Below are 6,901 nucleotides of genomic sequence, written 5' to 3'. Positions count from 1 at the left end.
TTTAAAAAGTGTTTTGTAATTTTTATGTAAGTTTTTATTAAGAGAATTTACTAAATTATCATAAGCCCTAAATCCTAAACCTCAACGCTAAACCCCATACCATCTACCCTAAAGCCCATACCCTAAACCCTAAATCCTAAAAACTAAACCATAAACCCTAAGCATTTTATAACATTTTAAAATATGTTTTGTAATTTACTAAATTGTTATAAACCATAAATCCTAAACCTTAACCCTAAACCACGTACCCTGAAACCTAAAGCCCATACCGAAAACCCTAAACCCTAAACCCTAAATCTTAAACCTTAACCCTCAACCCCATACACTAAACCCTAGAGCCCATACCCTAAACCCTATGCATTGTATAACATTTTAAAAAGTGTTTTGTAATTTTTATTTAAGTGTTTATTAAAACAATTTAATAAATTGTTATAAACCCTAAATCATAAACCTTAACCCTAAACCCCATACTCTAAAAACTGAAGCACACGCCCTAAACCCTAAACCCTAAGCATTTTATAACATTTCAAAAAGTTTTTTGTAATTTTTATTTAAGTGTTTATTAAAATAATTTACTAAATTGTTATAAACCATAAATCCTAAACATTAACCCTAAACCACATACTCAAACAATAAACCCTAAACCCTAAGAATTTTATAACATTCTAAAAAGTGTTTTTTAATTTTAATTTAAGTGCTTATTAAAAGAATTTACTAAATTGTTATCAACCCTAAATCCTAAACCTTAAACCTAAAACCCATACCCTAAACCCTAAAGCCCATACCCTAAACCCTAAACCCTAAGCATTTTATAACATTTTAAAAAGTTTTTTGTAATTTTTATTCAAGTGTTTATTAGAAGAATTTAATAAATTGTTATCAACCCTAAATCCTAAATTTTAACCCTAGAGCCCATACCCTAAACCCTAAGCATTTTATAACATTTTAAAAAGTGTTTTGTAATTTTTTTTAAAGTGTTTATTAAAAGAATTTACTATATTGTTATAAACCATAAACCCTAAACCTTAACCCTAAACTTCATACCCTGAAGCCCATACCCTAATCCGTAAACCCTAAACCCTAAACACTAAGCATTTTTTTAACATTTTAAAAGTGTTCTGTAATTTTTATTCAAGTGTTTATTAAAAAAATTTACTAAATTATTATAAACCCTAAATACTAAACCTTAACCCTAAACCCCATACCCTAAACATTAAGGCCCATATCCTAAACCCTAAACCCTAAGCATTGTATAACATTTTAAAAAGTGTTTTCTAATTTTTATTTAAGTGTTTATTAAAACTATTTACTAAAGTTATAAACCTTAAATCCTAAACCTTAACCCTAAACCCCATACCTTATACCCTAAATCCCATACACTAAACCCTAAACCCTAAACCCTAAGCATTTTATAACATTTTAAAAAGTGTTTTGTAATTTTTATTTAAGTGTTTATTAAAATAACTTACTAAATTGTTATAAACCATAAAACCTGAACCCCAACCCTAAACCCTAAACCCCAAATTCTAAACCCTAAACCCTAAAACCTAAGCATTTTATAACATTTTAAAATGTGTTTTGTAATTTTTATTTAAGTGTTTATTAAAAAGAAAATCTAAATTTTTATAAACCATAAATCCTAAACCTTAACCCTAAACCACATACCCTAACACCTAAAACCCATACCGAAAACCATAAACCCTAAACCCTAGCATTTTATAACATTTTAAAAAGTGTTTTGTAATTTTTATTTAAGTGTTTATTAAAAGAATTTACTGAATTGTTATAAGCCCTAAATCTTAAACCTTAACCCTAAATCCCAAACCTTAACCCTAAACCCCATTCCCTAAAAACTAGATCACATACCCTAAGCATTTTATAACATTCTAAAAAGTGTTTTGTAATTTTTATTTAAGTGTTTATTAAAAGAATTTACTAAATTGTTATCAACCCTAAATCCTAAACCTTAACCCTAAACCCCATACCCTAAAATTTGAAGCACATACCCTAAACCCTAAACCCTAAGCATTTTATAACATTTTAAAAAGTTTTTTGTAATTTTTATTTAAGTGTTTATTAGAAGAATTTAATAAATTGTTATCAACCCTAAATCCTAAACATTAACCCTAAAGCCCATACCCTAAACCCTAAACCCTAAACACTAAGCATTTTATAACATTTTAAAAAGTGTTCTGTTAGTTTTATTTAAGTGTTAATTAAAATAATTTACTAAATTGTTATAAACACTAAATCCCAAAACGTAACAGTAAACCCCATACCCTAAACCCTAAACCCTAAGCATTTTATAACATTTTAAAAATGTTTTGTTATTTTTATTTAAATGTTTATTCAAAGAATTTACTAAATTGATACAAGCCCTAAATTCTAAACCTTAACTGTAAACCCCATATCCTAAACACTAAAGCTCTTACCCTAAACCCTAAACCGTAAACCCGTAGCATTTTATAACATTTTAAAAAGTGCTTTGTAATTTTTATTCAACTTTTTATTAAAAGAATTTACTAAATTGTTATAAACTGTAAATCCTAAACCTTAACCCTAAACCCAATTCACTAATCCCTAAACCATGAACCCTTAGCATTTTATAAAATTTTAAAAAGTGTTTTGTAATTTTTATTTAAGTGTTTATTAAAACAATTTACCAAATTGTTATAAACCCTAAATCCTAAACCTTAACCCTAAACCCCATACCCTAAACCCTTAAGTCCATACCCTAAACCCTAAACCCTAAGCATTTTATAGCATTTTAAAAAGTGTTTTCTAATTTTTATTTAAGTGTTTATTAAAACATTTTGCTAAATTGTTATAAACCCTCAATCCTCAACCCTAACCCTAAACCCCATACCCTAAACACTAAAGCACATACCCTAAACCCTAAAACCTAAGCATTTTATAATATTTTAAAGAGTGATTTCTAATTTTTATTTAAGTGTATATTAAAAGAATTTACTAAATTGTTATAAACCCTAAATCCTAAACCTTAACCCTAAACCCCAAACCCTATAACCTAAAGCCCATACCCTAAACCCTAAACCATAAGCATTTTATAACATTTTAAAGTGTTTTGTAATTTTTAGCTAATTGTTTATTAAAAGAATTTACTAAATTGTTATAAACCTTAAACCCTAAGCATTTTATAACATTTTAAACAGTGTTTTGTAATTTTTATTTAAGTTTTTATCAAGAGAATTTACAAAATTGTTATAAACCATAAATCATAAACCTTAACCCTAAACCCCATACCCTAAACACTAAAGCCCATATCCTAAACCCTAAACCCTAGATCCTAAATCATAAACCCTAAGAATTTTATAACATTTTAGAAAGTGTTTTGTAATTTCTATTTAAGTGTTTATTAAAAAAATTTACTAAATTGTTATAAACCCTAAACCCCATACCATAAACACTAAAGCCCATACCCTAAAATCTAAACCCTAGGTATTTTATAGCATTCTAAAAAGTTTTTTGTAATTTTTATTTAAGTGTTTATTAAAAGCATTTACTAAATTTTTATAAACCCTAGATCCTAAACCTTAACTGCAAACCCCATACCCTAAACCCTAAACCCTAAGCATTTTATAACATTTTAAAAATGTTTTGTAATTTTTATTTAAGTGTTTATTAAAAGAATTTACTAAATTGATACAAACCCTAAATGCTAAACCTTAACACTAAACCCCATACCCTAAACACTAAAGCTCATAACCTAAACCCTAAACCATAAACCCATAGCATTTAATACCATTTTAAAAAGTGTTTTGTAACTTTTATTCAAGTTTTTATTAAAAGAATTTACTAAATTGTTATAAAACCTAAATCCTAAACCTTAACCCTAAACCCCATTCACTAAACCCTAAGATCTCAAGCCTAAATCCTAAGCATTTTATAACTTTTTAAAAAGTATTTTGTAATTTTGATTGAAGTGTTTATTAAAATAACTTACTAAATTCTTATAAACCATAAATCCTAAAGCTTAACCCTAAACCCCATACCATAATCCCTAAACCCTAAGCATTTTATAACATTTTAAAAAGTGTTTTTTAATTTTTATTTATGTGTTTATTAAAATAATTTACTAATTTGTTATAAACACTAACTTGTAAAACTTAACAGTAAACCCCATACCCTAAACCCTAAACCCCAAGCATTTTATAACATTTTAAAAAGTGTTTTGTAATGTTTGTTTAAGTGTTTATGAAAAGAATTTACTAAATTGTTATAAACCCTAAATCCTAAACCTTAACCCTAAACCCTAAACCCCATACCCTACATTGTAAAGCCCATACCCTAAACACTAAGCATTTTAAAAAGTGTTTTGTAATTTTTATTTAAACGTTTATTAAAAGAATTTAGAAAATTGTTATAAACCCTAAATCCTAAACCTTAACCATAAACCCCATTCACTAAACCCTAAAGGCTATACCTTAAGACCTAAACCCTAAACCCTAAGCATTTTATAACATTTTAAAAAGTGTTTTGTAATTTTTATTTAAGTGTTTATTAAAATAATTTACTAAATTGTTATAAACCCTAAATCCTAAACCTTAACCCTAATCCCCATACAGTAAACCCTAAATACCATACCCTAAACCTTATACCCTAAACCCTTAACTCTAAACCCTAAACCTTAAGCATTTTATAACATTTGAAAAAACGTTTTGTAATTTTTAATTAAGTGTTTATTAAAAGAATTTACTAAATTGTTATAAGCCCTAAATCGTAAAACATAACCCTAAACCCTGTACCCTAAACCCTAAGCATTTTATAACATTTTAAAAAGTGTTTTGTAATTTTTATTCAAGTGTTTATTAAAAGAATTTACAAAATTGTTATAAACCCTAAATCCTAAACCTTAACCATAGCCCCCATACCCTAAACCCTAAAGCGCATACCCTAAAACCTAAACCCTAAACCCTAAGAATTTTATAACATTTTAAAAAGTGTTTTGTAATTCTTTTTTACGCGTTTATTAAAAGAATTTACTAAATTATTATAAACCCTAAAGCCCATACCCTAAACCCTAAATAGTAAACCTTAAACCCTAAGCATTTTATAACATTTTAAAAAGTGCTATGTAATTTTCACTCAAGTGTTTATTAAAAGAATTTACTAAATTGTTATAAAACCCTAAATCCTAAACCTTAACCCTAAACCCCATACCCTCAACCCTAAAGTCCATACCCTAAACCCTAAACCCTAAGAACTTTATATCATTTTAAAAAGTGTTTTCTAATTTTTATTTAAGTGTTTATTAAAAGAATTTAACAAATTGTTATAAATCCTAAATCCTAAACCTTAACCCTAAACCCCATACCCTAAACCCTAAAGCCCATACCCTAAATCCTAAACCCTAAACCCCAAGCATTTTATAACATTTTGAAAAGTGTTTTGTAAATTTTATTTGTGTTTATTAAATGAATTTACTAAATTTTTATAAACCCTAAATCCTAATCCTTAACCCTAAACCCTAAACCGCATACTTGAAACCCTAAATCCCATATCCGAAACCTTAACAATAAACCCTAAACCCCATACCCTAAACAATAAAACCTAAAACCTAACCATTTTATAACATTTTAAAAAGTGTTTTGTAATTTTTATTTAAGTGTTTATTAAAATAATTTACTGGATTGTTATAAACCCTAAATCCTAAACCTTAACATTAAACCTCATACCCTAAACCCTAAATGATAAACCCTAAACCATAAACCCTAAGCATTTTATAACAATTTAAAAAGTGCTTTGTAATTTTTATTCAAGTGTTTATTAAAATAATTTACTAAATCGTTATAAACCCTAAACCCTAAGCATTTTATAACACATTAAAAAGTTTTTTGTAATTTTTATTTACGTATTTATTAAAAGAATTTACTAAATTGTTATAAACCCTAAATCCTAAACCTTAACCCTAATCCCCATACCCTAAACCCTAAACCCTATACCCTAAGCATTTTATAGGGTTTTAAAAACTTTTTTTTTAATTTTTATTTAAGTGTTTATTAAAAGAATCTTCTAAATTGTTATAAAGCCTAAACCCCTAAGAATTTTATAACATTTTAAAAAGTGTTTTGTAATTTTTATTTAAGTGTTTACTAAAACAATTTACTAAATTGTTACAAACCCTACATCCTGAACCTTAAACCTAAACCCCAAAGCCTAAACACTAAAGCCCATACCCTAAACCCTAAACCCTAAACCCTAAGCATTTTATAACATTTTAAAAAGTGTTATGTAATTTTTATTTAAGTGTTTATCAAAAGAATTTACTAAATTGTTATAAACCCTAAATCCTAAATCTTAACCCTAATCCCTAAACCCTAAGAATTTTATAAAATTTTAAAATGTTTTTTGTAATTTTTATTTAAGTGTTTATGAAAAGAGTTTACTAAATTGTTATAAACCATAAATCCTAGACCTTAACCCTAAACCCTAAAGACCATACCCAATACCCTAGACCCTAAGCCCTAAGCATTTTATAACATTTTAAAAAGTGTTTTGTAATTTTTATTTAAGTGTTTATTAAAAGAATTTACTAATTTGTTACAAACCCTAAATCTTAAACCTTAACCCTAAACCCCATGCCCTAAACTCTTAAGCCCATACCCTAAACCCTAAACCCTAAGCATTTTATAGAATTTTAAAAAGTGTTTTGTAATTTTTATTTAAGTGTTTATTAAAACAATTTGCTAAATTGTTATAAGCCCTCAATCCTGAACCTTAACCCTAAACCTTGTACCCTAAACACTAAAGCCCATAACCTAAACCCTAAACCCTAAGCATTTTATAACATTTTAAAAAGTGTTTTGTAATTTTTATTTAAGTGTTTATTAAAAGAATTTACTAAATTGTTATAAACCATAAATCCTAAAACTTAACCCTA

This window comes from Pinus tabuliformis, chromosome 5_2 (genome assembly GCF_031772625.1).
Source record: "Pinus tabuliformis cultivar Carrire ecotype Pingquan chromosome 5_2, CPIR1, whole genome shotgun sequence".
Classification (NCBI taxonomy): domain Eukaryota; kingdom Viridiplantae; phylum Streptophyta; class Pinopsida; order Pinales; family Pinaceae; genus Pinus; species Pinus tabuliformis.
Note: the sequence above shows the minus strand (reverse complement) of the source record.